This window comes from Esox lucius, chromosome 11 (genome assembly GCF_011004845.1).
Source record: "Esox lucius isolate fEsoLuc1 chromosome 11, fEsoLuc1.pri, whole genome shotgun sequence".
Lineage (NCBI taxonomy): Eukaryota > Metazoa > Chordata > Actinopteri > Esociformes > Esocidae > Esox > Esox lucius.
The window spans coordinates 38606578-38625488 of record NC_047579.1 but is presented as its reverse complement, the minus strand read 5'-3'; the positions used below and the strand labels follow the sequence as shown (position 1 = coordinate 38625488).

The 18911-nt window shown below is 42.5% G+C and overlaps 1 protein-coding gene across 1 annotated transcript in view; it reads right to left on the bottom strand.

Moving 5' to 3' along the window:
* rarab (retinoic acid receptor, alpha b) overlaps positions 1–18911 on the bottom strand; it is an 89183-nt gene that overhangs the window by 59326 nt on the left and 10946 nt on the right. The window lies entirely within an intron of this gene.

Genomic DNA, 18911 nt, shown 5'->3' with positions numbered 1-18911 from the left:
AATCACCAACTGACCCATAAGTTACCATCCTAAATCACCAACTGACCCATAAGTTACCATCCTAAATCACCAACTGACCCATAAGTTACCATCCTAAATCACCAACTGACCCATGAGTTACCATCCTAAATCATCAACTGACATCCCCAAGTTAACATCCTAAATCACCAACTGATCCATAAGTTACCATCCTAAATCACCAACTGACCCATAAGTTAACATCCTAAATCACCAACTGACCCATGAGTTAACATCCTAAATCACCAACTGATTCATAAGTTAACATCCTCAATCACCAACTGACCCATTAAGTTACCATCCTAAATCACCAACTGACACATAAGCTAGCATCCCTCAGGAATGATGCCCACTGTCAGAAAGGTTTCTGTAAGAAGACAATGACCATGAACCGTGAACACACATAAACACACACAACAGAGTTGGTGGAACTGTACTAGGTACAAACTGTACTGAACACTAAGACCACTGACTAACCTGTTTGTTTGTCTGGCCGATTAAGCAACCCTGTTGTGACGCCGGAGCCACTTAAGGCGAAGAAATGGCATTAACGAGCAGAATGAGGCCGTCTCAGCTGCAATCCTTCCTGTACTCATGTGTGTGTGTATGTGCGGCCCTTCTGGCATTCTGTACAGCAAATAAGCTTTGCCGTGTGGGAAATACTAAGCGTCAACTCAAGGTCTGCATTATTGCACATAAGTACACCATTCTTAGAAACGACCGGCAGACTCCTGTCGCCAAGCACTTCAGGAAATTCAATCAGGACACTGCAACACTTACGTTCTTTGTGACAGATCAAGTTCACATGCCTCATAGAGGTAATGATAGCGATAACCTACTAAAAAGTGAACGCTTCTGATTCCACCACATGGACATTCTCCGAGGACTAAACGAGGAACTTGAATTGTTTGACCTTCAACAACAATCTCTCAGGTGTTTGAGTTTTCCAGATCAGATCCTCCTCTGACAAAATAGGACTTCTGACCTACTTGGCAACTTTTCAGAGATAATGTCAATGAAGGGCCTTAGTATAGCATAGCACTACATAAAATAACAATAGCATAACACAGAAAAAATTAAGGCATAACATAGCAAACCACAGAAAATATATTATAGCATAACCTAGCGAACTATAGAAAAAACATTATGGCATAACATTGTAGCATGTCAGAACATTACATAATGCTGCTATATGTTGTTAATATGGTATTGGTTTCATATGCCCACTCTGTGAGTGGACTAAACAACCAAAATTAAATGTAAAGCAGTGTCTATTAAATCAAATAAATACAAAAAATTGGTGCAGAAATAAGCTGTGGACTAACATGCTTTCTTTGAGACAATTCCCAGCCTTTCATTTAGATTAGATCTTTTTCATACCGCTCTTAATTTTGGGTGGTAGAGAAATGCCAACAGGGGTAGCGCACACCTATGTTACATGATTTACATAAGCTAAATCTATTAAAGGGGAATTACAAGCACACGATGATCCATGTTAAAAAAATCCCACCAAGCAAACCAATCATTGGTTGTGAATATGAAATATGAGTGACAGCAGAGTGAAACACATTGACCACGGCAATTCACCCAAACCACATTTTTACTGGTAGCAGTGGTGATACGTCTGACACATTGTAAGGTCACCATTCCACAAGGTGAGATCACTTTTTGGGAACGACGTGTTCATGGAGACATTTGGCTATTTCAACGGAGGGATAATGCAACTATTATTCCCCATTAACAGAAACATTTTATACATCAAACCTTATGAAGTCCAGTCGTTAACTAAAATAGGACCATTTATTTATTGTACAAACAGGAAATGTAATTCACTGTAGAATAAAAAGGGTAAAACAGCTACGCTGGGCCTTGTACAAAGTCAAACTATGTTTAAAACATTGTAACTTCTGAGAGGATCCGATTACAAATATAACAAAGCCATTTCCCGTGGAGGTATATATATATATATATATATATATATATATATATATATAACATCAAGGGACTGTTTGAACTAGCCTCTGAAATAGATGCTAGACGTGGTGCTAGACGTGGTGCCAGACCTAGACGTGGTGCTAGACGTGGTGCTAGACGTGGTGCTAGACGTGGTGCCAGACCTAGACGTGGTGCTAGACGTGGTGCTAGACGTGGTGCTAGACGTGGTGCTAGACGTGGTGTCAGACCTAGACGTGGTGCCAGACCTAGACGTGGTGCTAGACGTGGTGCTAAACATGGTGCTAGACATGGTGCTAGACCTAGACGTGGTGCTAGACGTGGTGCTAGACCTAGACGTGGTGCTAGACGTGGTGCTAGACCTAGACGTGGTGCTAGACGTGGTGCTAGACGTGGTGCTAGACGTGGTGCCAGACCTAGACGTGGTGCTAGACGTGGTGCTAGACGTGGTGCTAGACGTGGTGCTAGACCTAGATGTGGTGCTAGACGTGGTGCTAGACATGGTGCTAGACATGGTGCTAGACATGGTGCTAGACCTAGACGTGGTGCTAGACATGGTGCTAGACCTAGACGTGGTGCTAGACGTGGTGCTAGACCTAGACATGGTGCTAGACGTGGTGCTAGACGTGGTGCTAGACCTAGACGTGGTGCTAGACGTGGTGCTAGACCTAGACGTGGTGCTAGACGTGGTGCTAGACCTAGACGTGGTGCTAGATGTGGTGCTAGACCTAGACGTGGTGCTAGACCTAGACGTGGTGCTAGATGTGGTGCTAGACCTAGACGTGGTGCTAGACCTAGATGTGGTGCTAGACCTAGACATGATGCTAGACGTGGTGCTAGACCTAGACGTGGTGCTAGACGTGATGCTAGACATGGTGCTAAACCTAGACGTGGTGCTAGACGTGATGCTAGACATGGTGCTAGACCTAGACGTGGTGCTAGACCTAGACGTGATGCTAGACGTGGTGCTAGACCTAGACATTGTGCTAGACCTAGATGTGGTGCTAGACCTAGATGTGGTGCTAGACCTAGACGTGGTGCTAGACCTAAATGTGGTGCTAGACCTAGACGTGGTGCTAGACATGGTGCTAGACGTGGTGCTAGACCTAGTGCTAGACCTAGACGTGATGCTAGACGTGGTGCTAGACGTGATGCTAGACATGGTGCTAGACCTAGACGTGGTGCTAGACGTGGTGCTAGACATGGTGCTAGACATGGTGCTAGACCTAGATGTGATGCTAGACGTGGTGCTAGACCTAGATGTGGTGCTAGACGTGGTGCTAGATGTGGTGCTAGACCTAGACATTGTGCTAGACCTAGATGAGGTGCTAGACCTAGATGTGGTGCTAGACCTAGATGTGGTGCTAGACGTGGTGCTAGACGTGGTGCTAGACGTGGTGCTAGACCTAGACGTGGCATGGCTTTGCCCAGCAGACACTTCATATAGATAGCCCTGGAGCCAGTTGGTTATAACCTCATGTAATACAGCCATCTAGTCTGACTGTCATTTGACTGTTCACCAGCAGACTTTTCTTCCTCGCTAAACGTTTATGTGTGATTGTTGTATTGATTTTACCGTTTTACTTGAGTGTACATTTACTTTTTCAAATGACAAGTTATAGGTTTTAGTGATTTATGTTTTGATTTATCCATTTATTACTATATAAGTTGAAGGAGAGTGGAACGGAGTGAGTTTCTCCTCTTGGATGAATCAGTGAATTTAGACAAGAATACAGCAACCTATGTGATCATAGTTGTGAGAAATGTCTTCAGAACATATAGCTAAAGTAAAGGACTGCCGAGCTGTTACTGTATACCTTCTCATTTTGTATGTGTTTAATTGTTTTATTACAGGCCTCAGCGGTAAAAGAGACCTTGGTCTCAGTTGACTTCTCTGTATGAATAAAGGTAAAAAAATCCTGACCATTCCAGACACACACACACATTCAGGCACACACACACACATAATATATAAGCCAGAAGGCGTGTTATTAATACGTCAAAAGCCAGAAGGCGTGTTATTGCGACCTGACGGACTTCCTGGTTGTCGTAGGCACCTCCCCCTTCAGCACCAGGCTTTCTGCCTGCTGAGTGCTACTTCAACAAGTAGCTGTTCTAAGCACATGCCTAAATTACCTCCTCACACACACACTCACACACACACACACCCCTCAGGGAAGCCGCTGCAGAAACGTGTGTTTGAGTGTGTATTATTGTGTGTGCTAGTAAAGAAGGAGTGCAAGGCTAACAACGGCCACCTCCCCTTCTCTAATGAGATGCCACCTCTCGACACATTGGAGATGTTTTACTACAGGCACACACACACTTTCGTTTTTCAAAGGCCGGCTTTCTGCACCCTCCTGCAGACCTCCTCCCACAGAAAAGTCTGTCTGGCAGCTGCTGTGGGGAATCAAAGCAGACACTCTAATAGCCTCTCACAGACGTAATTAGCGAAAGGGAACTCGCAGCATGTGCCACAAACGATTAGCAAATGCTCTTCTCCCCGTGAAGGAGTCAAAGGACGCAGGTTCTTCTTTGCCCCCAATCCTCCCCAGAAGAGTAGCAGCAATAGTTGAGCGTCTTGATTGCGTCTTGATTTGAAAGCCGCTACGTCGCGGGACAAGGCCCGACATATGAGGACGGACGATGCGTGCGCGACGCCGCTGGCGACTGAACGCGTCTGTCTGCGTGCTCACGTCCGGAGAGCAGAGGTGACCACGGTGCGTTTGGACGCAATCCCACTTGGACGCTGTACAGTTGATGCTGTGCAAGAGGGTGTGTGTGTGTGTGTGTGTGTGGGCGCGTTTGTCAGGTGTAATCAGTGTTTGTTGGGACACTGCCGGCTCCTGTCATTGAGCCGTGCCTTTACTAAACGAGGTCAGACTGACGTGTTGTTTTAATCAAGTCAGCCTGCCTCCATTCATTATTCAACATCTTGGAAGAGGAGGGAAGCACGGGGGCGCGGGGGGGGGGCAGTGGAGAGGGATTTGGGGAGGGATAAAGGGAGGGGAAGGGGGCACTGAGGAGCAGAAGATGAAAGAGTGGGGGAACTGGAGAGAAGGGGAAAGGCCCGTTAAGGCAGTAAACAAGTGAGACGGAAAGGGCCGGATGGAGAGAAGGGGGAGAAGGAGCAAGACCAGCTAGTTAGAAAGAAAGAGCATGGGAGAAACCAGGAAGGACGGGCAGGAGAAGGAGGAACTTCAGAGACTTCTGATCTTTTGGTCGAAGGACAAAAGATCCAGAGCAAGATCTGCAGCCGTGGCCAAACTTATATATTGAAGTCAATGTTAATGTTTTCCTAGTCACTCCATGGTTTCCTAGTCAATCCATCCTAGTCATCCATGTGATGTAGCACACGGTTGCCATAGCCACTCAAACGCCTTATTTGTGAGAATCTCACTTACTGAGGCTGTGTCACATGACATCACCGTGCAAGACCTTGCACTTTGACCCCACCCTTCTATAAACTCTCCCTGATTACTTCACCTCTCAACTGTGTTCAGATGTACACTCCCTCTAACAGTGTCCAAATACAGTGGACAGCATTAGCAAGTGGAGAACACTGAAATAATCGAGTAGGGTATTAATAAAAAGCTTGTCTCTCACTGTTGGCCTGTCTGTGACACACAGACAAACTGTGTTGAGAGACTAGTTCATGAATAAATATGGGTAAAATGAATAATGGAGTAATAATAAAGCACAGCTAAAAATGTGTGTCTTAAGATCTTTCTTAAACATGTTGACAGAGTTCGGAGACTGTTCCAAAGGCCAGTACCATAGTGACTTGAAAAGAAAACATCACCTAAAAAAATTATTTTATCGCCAGCAACAACACTTGTTGGCTGGAAAGCACCATGTTAGTTACCAGTTAATCAACATAGTCAGGGAGTCCTTTCGGGTCAAGGGGTCGTGAATTTCTCATGGCTGGTGTGAATACAAAATTGTATTTACACATTACGTGAATGCAATTTAAATGAAACAGTTACAGTCTAAACACGCTCTGAAAAGCCATGGCCCGAAGAGCTGATCCAACTTTAAAAGCACATCTCAACCAATGTAGTGACACAACAGGTGCTGTGTGTGTTGTGCTTCGGGTCATAGGTGTATGCTGCTGTGATATTCTGAATTAATTGTAGTTGGCCCTTTTGGGGAAGAACAGACAGGAGAACACTGCACTATTAAGGCCTGTTAATAAGGAAAAAAAATCATTTATCTCTCAGTGTGGGCCTGGCAAAGAAACGGACACACCTTGGCAGTATTTCCTGAATTATAAAATGCATATTTTGTCACATTACGGATTTGGGATTCTGAAGTCAAGTCTGCAGTCAGTTCCTCTATTTGGGCATTTGTATAAGTACAAGCATTGTCTAAGTTTAATTTCTGCTTACTAAGTAATACAAGGTCTGCCATACATGAATCTATGTTAGTAATGCATTTACTTTAAGTGGGCTTATATCATCGGGATATAGAGATGTACAGTACAGATGTGTGCTTACTGCAGCTGTGAATATAACACAATTACTTAATATTGCCATGGGAAAGACATACAGTATAAGCTGAATAACGATTGTTTGATGGATATAAAATCTTCTCGAGCCATGATCACCTCGACAAACAGATATGTACGTAATTCACATTACATATCGAATGCTGCAATTATTGTGCCTTGAATGGTAATTCACTTTCTTTATGCTGAAAGACTAGACCCAGGTGTTACTTACTAGGGTAAATCTTTAGTCAATAAGTACGATATATTTTAGACGTTGTGTAAGGGTTCAGTGATCAGCCGGGTGATGACAGGACAACAGCGCCCTCCCCAGGGGATTGGTACTCCATGCGCTTCTCTATTACGCACACCTGTGCCCACTGATTGCTCTGTTCCTTCCCTTTTAGCTGCGGCTCAAGGGGCGGGGCACAGAAAGAGATCCGGGAACAGGAGGACGAAAGCCTAGGCGATTACCCTCCGGTGGAAAGAGTTTTTTGTTTGGTTAACCCTTTGCCAAGTCATTTGCCGGTAGATTCTTGTGTTTGTTTTTAGTTTCCTTGACAATGGTTTGCCTTGAAAGGCTGTTGTTCCCTGGGCAACCGGTATGTGTGTGAATGATTATGGAGAAGAGAACAATCAATAACAGATAATATATATGGACAAACACAGTTTGACTGCCTCCAGTCTCTTTCATGCCTCCTGCTGACGTCGTTTAGGGACAGACATTCAAACCCTTCACAACGTTCAGTCCCAATAAAGCCGGGAATGCTGTGTACCCCTTTACTGGATGACATGCTTAAAATCTTTTGGTAATCAAAAATCCTGTATTTTTAAATGAAGATGTCAAACAGATAATGTAAAGGCGGTAGGGCACACTGCAGCGATTGCAAGCCTTGCGTTGCAAGCCTTATCACTAGCTTGGCTCGTGCTGTGATCATGCTGTGTTTTGTTGACCACCCATGGCTAGCGGTTAGCCTTTAGCGAGGGGCCTTGCTCTATAGCTAGACGCTAATAATGATCTCTGAGTCAATGGGAGAAGAACCATCTACTAAAAGTCAATGAGGTACTCAACAAATGAGCGTGAATTGGTATTTCTTGGGCGTATGCAAAAGTTATCTTCTACATAGCACTTGCCACCAAGAACCTCCGGCGTGATTGCGATGTTCCCTAATTGTTCACTCGTTGGTAGTCCCAAACCAAGAGCCTATATGCAGGATCCTTGTTTTCTTTCAATTTCTTGAGCATGTCTGTCGAGGCTGATACCAGACCTAATTGTAGCTAGCAATGAGTTCTTAGGCAGTATTTCTTTGCTATACTACCTATATTCACACAATCACTTTATCAGTTGAATCAAATGAAGGATTTGGATTAAAAAAATGCCAACCACAATAAATACTTCTTTTAACCCAACCCATCTAAATTGGAGAGTTGGGGATGGGGGCAACTGGCCTCCCTAGAAACAAGTAGCGTTAAATGCCTTAGAGATTTGATCTAGCATCTTACTGCTTAATGGTCAGATGCTCTAATCGCTAGGCTACCTGCAGGCACTGGTGAAAGGGAGAAGCAGACTGCAGGATAACAAGCACAAAGTTCAGTGGGTAAAAGTGCAAAAAACCCTGCGTCTTGTCTAGGTGGAACTAGACGTCCCCGCTAACGTCTGGGTCGACCCTTCCAGGAACATTCTGGTCGACAGTTCTCAGAACCAATCATCCAGGGCGTTCTTCTGTCTGTTGAGCATACAGAGCCCATCAACCACACCCCACCACAAGCTTCTAAGGAACACACACACAATCTTCCTTCTCATCTGTCCACCTCAGTGAACTTGGCGATGTGCTATGGCTAAATGTCAGCAAACTCAGTGATGTGACGGTGTGTGTGTGAATGTGAGAAAGTGAGGTGTGAGGAAGGCAACGTTTTGGGTCAGAGAGTTTCACACCTCCTTTGAGAGGCTGAGATTTCTCTGCTGGGTGACAGGCTAGGTGCCAGCCGGCGCCACTGGCACAAGGCGAAGAAACTCTTAAGATATTGTGAAGACACTACAGCGTAGCCATTATGATACGAAAAACACATGGTGAAGATATTACAGAAGATACCATGAAGATATTAGCAATATACTACCAAGACATGGTGAATATACAAACAATACATGAAGAAGACACTACAAAGGCATGGTGAAGACACTACAAAGGCATGGTGAAGACACTACAAAGGCATGGTGAAGACACTACAAAGGCATGGTGAAGACACTACAAAGGCATGGTGAAGACAGTACAAAGGCATGGTGAAGACACCACAAAGGCATGGTGAAGACACTACAAAGGCATGGTGAAGACACTACCAATACAATGTGAAGACTACCAATACATGGTGAAGACACTACCAATACATGATGAAGATACTACCAATACATGCTGAAGACACTACCAAGACATGGTGAAGACACTACCAATACAATGTGAAGACACTACCAAGACATGGTGAAGACATTACCAAGACATGGTGAAGACATTACCAAGACATGGTGAAGACATTACCAATACAATGTGAAGACGCTACCAAAACAATGTGAAGACTACCAATACATGGTGAAGACACTACCAATACATGATGAAGACACTACCAAGACATGGTGAAGACACTACCAAGACATGGTGAAGACACTACCAAGACATGGTGAAGACACTACCAAGACATGGCGAAGGCACTACCAATATAGTGAGAAGAAACAACCAATATACAGTGAAGATACTACCAAGAAACTATGAAGATACCAATGAGACAATGTAATCTCAGCATATCAAACCACCTTCAAATTGGTTGACTGTTATTCAAAAAGATCCCTTATATTCTTGCTACTAGATAATATATACGTTCTGTATTTTCAATCAATGTTTTTTGCTTTGCTAATATGGAGAATGTGTAGACTGAAGGCCAATATATGTATAAATATTTGTATATTAATCAATAATAAATTCCATACCACAACAAAATGTGTAGAAAGAGGTCTGAATACAGTGGGCCAAAAGGTATTTAGTCAGCCATCAATTGTGCAAGTTCTCCCAATAAAAAAGATGAGAGAGGCCTGTAATTTCTTCAACTTCAACTATGAGAGACAAAATAAGAAAAAGAAATCCAGAAAATCACATTGTAGGATTTTTAATGAATTTATTGGCAAATTCCTCTGTAAAATAAGTATTTGGTCACCTAAAAACAAGCAAGATTTCTGGCTCTCACAGACCTGTAACTTCTTCTTTAAGAGCCTCCTCTGTCCTTCACTCGTAACTGTATTAATGGCACCTGTTTGAACTTGTTATCAGTATAGAAGACACCTGTCCACAACCTCAAACAGTCCCACTCCAAACTCCACTATGGCCAAGACCTAAGAGCTGTCAAAGGACACCAGAAACAAAATTGTAGACCTGCACCAGGCTGGGAAGACTGAATCTGCAATAGGTAAGCAGCTTGGTGTGAAGAAATCAACTGTGGGAGCAATTATAAGAAAATGGAAGAACACTGAAGACCAACTGGAAGACCACTGATAATCTCCCTCGATCCGGGGCTCCACGCAAGATCTCACCCCGTGGGGTCAAAATGATCACAAGAATGGTGAGCAAAAATCCCAGAACCACACGGGGGACCTAGTGAATGACCCTCAGAGAGCTGGGACCAAAGTAACAAAGGCTACCATCAGTAACACACTAAGCCACCAGGGACTCAAATCCTGCAGTGCCAGACGTGTCCCCCTGCTTAAGCCAGTACATTTCCAGGCCCATCTGAGGTTTGTTAGAGAGCATTTGGATGGTCCAGAAGAGGATTGGGAGAATGTCATATGGTCAGATGAAACCAAAATATAACTTTTTGGTAAAAACTCAACTCGTCGTGTTTGGAGGAGAAAGAATGCTGAGTTGCATCCAAAAAACACCATACCTACTGTGAAGCATGGGGGTGGAAACAACATGCTTTGGGTCTGTTTTTCTGCAAAGGGACCAGGACGACTGATCCGTGTAAAGGAAAGAATGAATGGGGCCATGTATCGTGAGATTTTGAGTGAAAACCTCCTTCCATCAGCAAGGGCATTGAAGATGAAACGTGGCTGGGTTTTTCAGCATGACAATGATCCCAAACCCAACGCCCGGGCAACAAAAGAGTGGCTTCGTAAGAAGCATTTCAAGGTCCTGGAGTGGCCTAGCCAGTCACCAGATCTCAACCCCATAGAAAATCTTTGGAGGGAGTTGAAAGTCCGTGTTGCCCAGCGACAGCCCCAAAACATCACTGCTCTAGAGGAGATCTGCATGGAGGAATGGGCCAAAATACCAGCAACAGTGTGTGAAGACTTACAGAAAATGTTTGACCTCTGTTATTGACAACAAAGGGTATATAACAAAGTATTGAGATTAACTTTTGTTATTGACCAAATACTTATTTTCCACCATAATTTACCAATAAATTCATTAAAAATCCTACAATGTGATTTTCTGGATTTTTATTTCTCATTTTGTCTCTCATAGTTGAAGTGTATATATGATGAAAATGACAGGCCTCTCTCATCTTTTTAAGTGGGAGAACTTGAACAATTAGTGGCTGACTAAATATTTTTTTGCCCCAATGTACCTACAGAAGACCTGTATATGTGGTTTATACATGCAGAACATAGAATTGTAGAATCAATACTATACCTCAGTTAGCCATTACATTCATAGTTTGAATGCAAGTGGTTTTGATGATGTGGCCCACACCACCGGAGTACCAGTCTTGAAAGACTTGTTGCTGTCCCTGTCCAAAGTCCTCCTGGTTGTGTTGCAGACCCCCCCACACTGTCCCTGTCCTTGTCCATCTGGTCATGCTTCCGACCTGGACAAAGGTTTAAATAGACTCTGGACTCAGCCCACATGCATTTATTAATTATTACAATTTGTACTCTTAATCTGTTCACCCGGGCACAGCCAGAAGAGGACTGGTCACCCCCCTGAGCCTGGATCCTCTCTAGGTGTCTTCCTAAATTTTGGCCTTCTTAGGGAGGTTTTCCTAGCCACTGAAATTCAACACTACTGTTGTTTGCTCCTTGGGGTTTAAGGCCAGGTGTTTTGTAAAAGCACTTTGTGACAACTGCTGATGTAAAAAGGGCTTCATAAATACATTTGATTGATTGATTGACATCAGAACACATTAAATAGTACAACATCTTTGGGATCCCATTTTGGCTCCATAGCACCACTTTTACAACCAGTGGACAAACATTCCAAAATGCAGCTGTAATAACTGAAATAAAAAAATATTATAACGGCTTTCCTTGTAGCCGGACAAATTAACAGAACATAGCATTTGACGCCATTTTGAGTAGCATACAAATTTATTATTAATTGTTAATGCTGTTTAGTTCTTAGACAACAGCCACATCAACAGGGTGGAAGTTAAAAGTCCTTTGAATCCAAAAGCAAAAGCTAAATAAAAGGTGGCTGCTTACAAGAAAGACAGTTACTTTTTCTCTCTATGTACAGTCATCTATGCGCAGATGTAGTGGGCTAGTGTGCTAGTGTGCTAGCCCACTTAGAGGGCTAAGTGGGCTAGAAGCCCTATGATTAACCTGCATTCTCTCCTCCTTTTCAACAGAATTTGTGTCTTGGTTCTCTTTGTCCCTTGTTTTCTCCCCCTTTTTCACCCTCTCACCATGTCTACCCCCTTCCGCCAACCCCCCCCCCCCCCTCTCACATTACTCTCCGTTGAGTGATAAACATTGTCTGTGTCCAGTAACTCCAGGTTGAAGTCTGACGCAGGCTGACAGGCCCTTCTATAAAACACTCTCTCACAGACATTTGGTCGAGAGGCCCACAGGAAGCGAGATCATGCAAACACACACACAGAAAATGCACGTGTCACACACACATTCAAGCGCACACACGTACACTTTAGCATACTACAGACTCATGACTACTCTCAAACACGCACTTGTTTCCTCCCTCCGTCTTCCTAATTGAGCACTTAACTGCGACTGACTGATGGTTTCATTACTTTAATTAAAAGGGCGACACAAGGCCCTTTTCCTAGGTGAGCCCTTCCCCCGATCCCACTCGAGTGGGGAGCCTGAATAGTGTTAATGGAACTAGCCGGCGTTAGCGCCCCTTCTCACCCCTAAACCCCCCCTCCTCCCCTGTCTCTACCGACAGCTGGTCGAATGAGTTGTCCTCATCCCATCTAACACTGACCGAGCCAGTCTTCATCTGTTGTCCTCATCCCATCTAACACTGACCGAGCCAGTCTTCATCAGTTGTCCTCATCCCATCTAACACTGACCGAGCCAGTCTTCATCTGTTGTCCTCATCCCATCTAACACTGACCGAGCCAATCTTCATCTGTTGTCCTCATCCTATCCAACACTGACCCAGCCAGCCTTCATCTGCTGTCGTCATCCCATCTAACACAGACCAAGCCAGCCTTAATCCATTGTTCTCATCCCATCAAACACTGACCCAGCCAGACTTCATCCATTGTCCTCAGCCCATGTAACACTGACCCAGTATTTGCGTGTGTTTGTGAGGGTGCGCAGCAGGGCTGTAATTATAATATACCGCTCAGAAAAAAAATTGAGACTACTACACCTTTTTCTTTCCCTTTCAAAAAAGTTGAAAAGGAAAGTTTTGAGTGAGTAACAGAAGCGTTCAATTTGCAGTGTTCTATTAATTTTAACTCTTTGCTGTACCTCACTCAAAAACTCATTACATTCTAGTGGAAAACTAGAATGTAATATGAGTGTTACATATGCTTTACCACTGTAACTGTAATTGTAAGAAATAAATAATACTTTTCTAAATGTGTCAGTAATTGCATGGAGTGGAAACAAACAGGTTTGGTAAAAAATGTGCCTATTTGCGGATTCTGCTCAATCATCTTGGAGAAAAATTGTGGCCCTGCTATTGGTCCTGGAGAAGAATTGTGGCCCTGCTATTGGTCCTGGAGCAACATTATGGCCCTGCTATTGGTCCTGGAGCAACATTATAGCCCTGCTTTTGGTCCTGGAACAACATTATGGCCCTGCAATTGGTCCTGGAAAAACATTATGACCCTGCTATTGGTCCTGGAGCAACAATAATTATGATGTCATAGGAACAACAGCAACATGGCAATATCAGATCATGGACAAATTGATGGTTAATACTAACTATCAATATTTACACGATCTGATATCGCTGTTTCTGTTTATATGAATATGGTTGTACTTTATTAATCCCTAATTTGTAAATTAAAAAAATATATTCCGTGGAGGGGACACACCCAGACTCCCCGGCCAGTAATATTTTAGATGTATAAAGCCACAATAAAACGAGTGGAAGCTTTAAAATGAGCATATCAGTTGAGACCTACTTCTTGTCGTTTTTGTGTTCACCCCCCCCCCGACTGTCTGTCCATCTCTCTATCTCTCAACAACTTCAGAAAGACATGGATGAGAAGGAGGAAGATGGGAAAAGAAGATCTAGGATCAGGGAAAAGGGAGGGTGTAGTTCCACATCTGGATTGCCTGTCAATACACACTCGTGCACGCACATTCACCCCTCAGTGTGAGTTAGGCGCTCGAACAGAGGCAACATTAGAGTAAGCGCAAAAGTGGGAAGAAATTGAGAGTGAGGACAAGGTCGGAGTAATCTTAGGTTCTCTCCCCCTTTTCCTGTCTCTATTTCTTTCTCCATTGCTGTCTTGTATGTTCTCTATTCATCGTTCCTTATTTCTTGTTCTCTCTCTCGTTCTCTCTTTTCTTGATCTCTCTGTTTGTCCTCTTGTCTTGCTCCCTTTGGTTAACAGGCTGTGGGTTTGAAGAAAACACCTGGTAGCAATTTCTGTCCTCTGGTAAATCGGGCCTGAAACAATAATTATTTGGTTTTGGTTTTTCCAATCAGATAAATCATTACCTGGGGAAATTTTTTTTGAGAGTATGCTTCAGTACAGCTGCCTGCAATTGGATGTAGCAGGAAGAGCTGAGAGATTTGAGGGTTGACTAAGGGAAGAAAAGCGAAAACTAATGGTCTGGAGGTTTGGAAGAAAGAACTGGACACTTTTCTAAATCTCACCGCTGGGACCAGTGAATGGGTTTGTATGAGTGTGTGTGTGTTTGTGTGAGTGTCTGTGTGTGTTTGTGTGTGGGCAAGGCATAATCACTAGACTAGTGACCCTAGGAAAATGTGAATATGTAACAAAATGTTGGCAGTTTAGGCTTCGGGGTTGGGTATAGGATTAGAATTAGAAAAAAGGTTAGGGTCTAGATTTAGAATTAGGGTAAAGTTTAGGAAAATACTTAGAATAAGTTAGGGATGAAAAAAATATTTTTGATGGGTAAGAATTTTTGGTCTCCTTAATGCCTAGGATAGTAACAGCCAGAGTTGTGTCTAGACAGAGAATTTGGCCAATGTCTGAATTTTTTGGAAAAGACACTTTGTCCTTCATAGCATTTGCTACGTGATTATTTGCACTTTCAGGATGTGCTGGGGTTTTTTTTTAAAAATGAAGGCTGTCCTTTAATATGGTAACAAGAAACCAGACAAGCCTAGTTCAGCCGGCCCGCAATAGAAAATGTTACCACCTCAAGATTCAAACCCGGTCCTCCCGCATGAAAGGCTGTGTCGTTAACCACTACACTGCAGAGTTGAACATTTGCTGGGGTGTCAGTATGAACAAATCCTCTTTTGCCACTGGCAGTTTTAATAGTTAATTGGCCATTCGTGAATGACATTGATACTGTTAAACTGACTAACGTTTCTTTACTAAGTTTACCTCTACCAAAAATGCGGCTATGTATTGCATTTGCCACTGGCCGTTTTAACAGCGTATTAGCCAGTAATAAGCTTTACCGGTATCTACTAACTTACTGGAATAGTCATAAGAATTGAGCAATTGCTAGCAAGTCTGCCAAAGCCATTTCATTTCATGGCATAATAACATACTTTTTTCTTTCATTCGTGAATGACATTTATACAATAACTATCAATAAAGGTGACGATAACTAACTGTTTCATCAAGTGAAAAGACGAGAGAATCGTCATTGCTCTCATTAGATTCGAACGTAGGTCTTCCACACGAGAGGCACGGTCTTTAACCACTATGCGATGGCATTACATGTTTCAGCAGTCGCTAGACTCCATTGAGAATTGTGTAAAACTGACTAACGTTTCTTATTAAGTTTACCTCCATCATAGCGTCTATGAACTATATTGCTTTTGCTGCTGGCCGTTTTAATAGCTTATTAGCCAGTAATAGGTTTACTAGTATCTACTAACTTCCTAGAAATTATCATAAGAATTTAGCAATTTCTAGCGAGACTGAAGATTAACTATTCCATGCCAGAAACAGTCACAATATAACCGTATACAGTTTCAGGTTTCGGTTTTAGCCAGCAAAGTTTTCGCCAATATGGAATAATTCACAATGCGTCCCCTCGCGTCGCCTGCGAGGAGATACGAACTACGCTATTTAACAAGGGGTAGTCAGTCAGTCAGTCAGTAAGAGACATTCGCTCTTCTTAGCCGGCTCCGCTTACGCGGTCCGGCAAAAACTGTAATGCTTTAAATCCTTCTAATATTTATAATACTTCTGCCACTTGTAATATTATAATTCTCTTAATACTCTTAATTTCACACTCATGAAACATTTAATTCTTCAAAAAACTTCAAATAATTCAGACTTCAAAGACTTAAGAAAATACTTAAAAGATTTCTGATACTTCAAAGTTTCTTGTACCAGGATTTCAACAAGAAGGTATTTTCTCAGTGGCCTGGCCAGTCTCCAGACCTTAATCCCGTAGAAAATCTGTGAAGGGAGCTGAAGGTTCCAGTTGCCAAACATCAGCCTCGAAACCTTAATGACTTGGAGAAGAGCTGCAAAGAGAAGTGGGACAAAATCCCTCTTGAGATGTGTGCAAACCTGGTGTCCAACTACAAGAAACATCTGACCTCTGTGATTGCCAACAAGGGTTTTGCCACCAAGTACTAAGTAATGTTTTGCAGAGGTGTCAAATATTTATTTCACTCATTAAAATGCAAATCAATTTATAAAAATGTTGACATGAGTTTTTCTGGATTATTTGGTTTTATTCTGTCTCTCACTGTTCAAATAAACCCACCATAAAAATTATAGACTGATAATTTCTTTGTCAGTGGGCAAACGTACAAAATCAGCAGGGGATCAAATAATTTTTCCCTCTCACTTTACATAGTTGTACAGAGGCCCATTATCAGCAACCAACACTCCTGTGTTACTATGGGGCGTTGTGTTTGCTAATCCAAGTTTATCATTTTAAATGGGAAATTGATCATTAGAAAACTGTTGTGATTATTTTGGCACAGGTGAAAACTGTTGCGCTGATTAAAGAAGCAGTAAAACTGTCTGTCTTTCGACTAGGAAAGTATCCTCAGCATGTGTTCGATTACAGGCTCAAAATGTCCAGAAACAAATAACTTTCTTCTGAAACTCACCAGTCTATTATGCCAAGAAAATGAAGATCTCGTACAACGTTGTGTAGATATCTACAGATATCTCTCATGGATCACAGCAGTGTGAACACATTGCATCGCTCTGTGGGTACTGTAGATACGCAAACTGGGACGTAGGTCAAAGGACGCTTCCTGTAGTCAACCCCCAACCTAACCTACTCTCTCTTCCTCCATACACACATACACATGTTGTTTTTTTGCTCCTCACAAGTATAATACATGTGCGCATTGACACACACACACACACACACACATATGCAAGCAGGCACACACAAACACACACCAGGCTACAACAGCACAAACACGTGTGCACATGTCCTCAAGTAAGACAAACACTTAATAGAGGAACAACATGTTAAATAACAGCAGGATGTACATCAGGGCTCCCCGGCTCGCTCCACTCACAGGCCTATCTTATTAATTTGCTTTCAGAAAAGAACAGGAGTCGGAGATGGCAGAGGGAAGGGAAATGATGGAAAGAGGAGGTGGTCAGAGTGTAGAACGGTGGAGTGGATCCTCAGCCCTACGACTGGAAAAGTGGCACTGTCAAATTACACAAGCAGAGGCAACTGAGGCCTGCAAACATTAAAATATCTCGGAAGAACCCTAACGGGGAAGGGAGAGTAATTGGGGCTAATTAACATGGCCATGTGCATTTCAGCGTTTGCTAGACCAATTTGTAAAATTGTCCTTGAAAACAGGCGGATGAGTATATGACGAACATGGTGTTACACAAGACAATCTTTCACAACATGAAAACCTGACACAAGACACTATTCTTTCCAAAGTACGTCAGTGGTCATATTGAGTAAGTAGGCTCTACTCTGAAGGCAAATACACTTTTTCATAAGAGTCACCACAGTGGTTGTAGTTCCAAAGGCATCCCATTCGGCGGGATGGGAGAAAATAAACCTGATGAAACTGCTGATAGAGAGAAGGAGATGGATGAGTCTGGTAAAAATATCAATTAACAAAGAATACAAATATTCTACCTTCATTAGAATTTTGTGTGTGTATAATTCAACTCTTTGATTAACCAAGAATGCCATTCATGCATTTTAATAATGAACCATGTGTAAAATGTCATTCGGTGTAACAGAAATACATTTTGAAAAGATTTTCATTATCTACCATTATTAACATTTACTTGAATTTCCCGTTTATATCCACCATCAAGTTTAAACCGCACCATACAATTTATAGCTTTCTGTGTATAAACCCGAGTATTAACCGCACCCATAAATATAACGCATTTGTACAGAGAATTATGATGTGTACACACATTGTACATTAATAATTAAACTGTAATATTAATTTGTCATAGAGCGCTACCAAATTTATTTTGTGGAAGAATAAAATATGTTCTTCAAAACCCTGTAACGTCAATTGTATCATATTTGCTACATGAGTTTCTGTGACCTTTACATTTTCCAAAACGGTCTATAAATGGAAATTACGGCAGTCAAAGTCATAGAACACAATAATTAGTGTTTTTTTATGACTGTAATTTACACTGAATTACATACTGTGAGAATCCAAAATGGATAAGCTCAAAAGACAAAGTCCCGACATGCTCCCGCTACAACAGAACATACAACCCTAAAGGAGGCAGTGGTGCGATGCGTTCACAACCAAAGGGCAAGTTGGACATTACCACGTAGGACTGAGAAAGGTGTACTTAAATGATCCAAATGGACAAACAGCAAAGATTTTAGGAAAGACCTGATAACTTTTTGAAAACCTGGAGGTTCCACCGAATTTTTTGGCCGATGACTATCGCAATGCATTATGGTCAGAAACGGCTCCTGGATGTCTGTTATAATGCATTACAGGGAAATTACATGTCAATGTTGGGACACAAGCATTAACATGTCATTCCATTCACAAAACCCACTGTATTGCAAGCACTCCAAAACTGTGAATGAAGCCAAGTATGAGTACATCCAGCCAGGTGGTCAGCCCTCAGCTGCGTGCCAAAT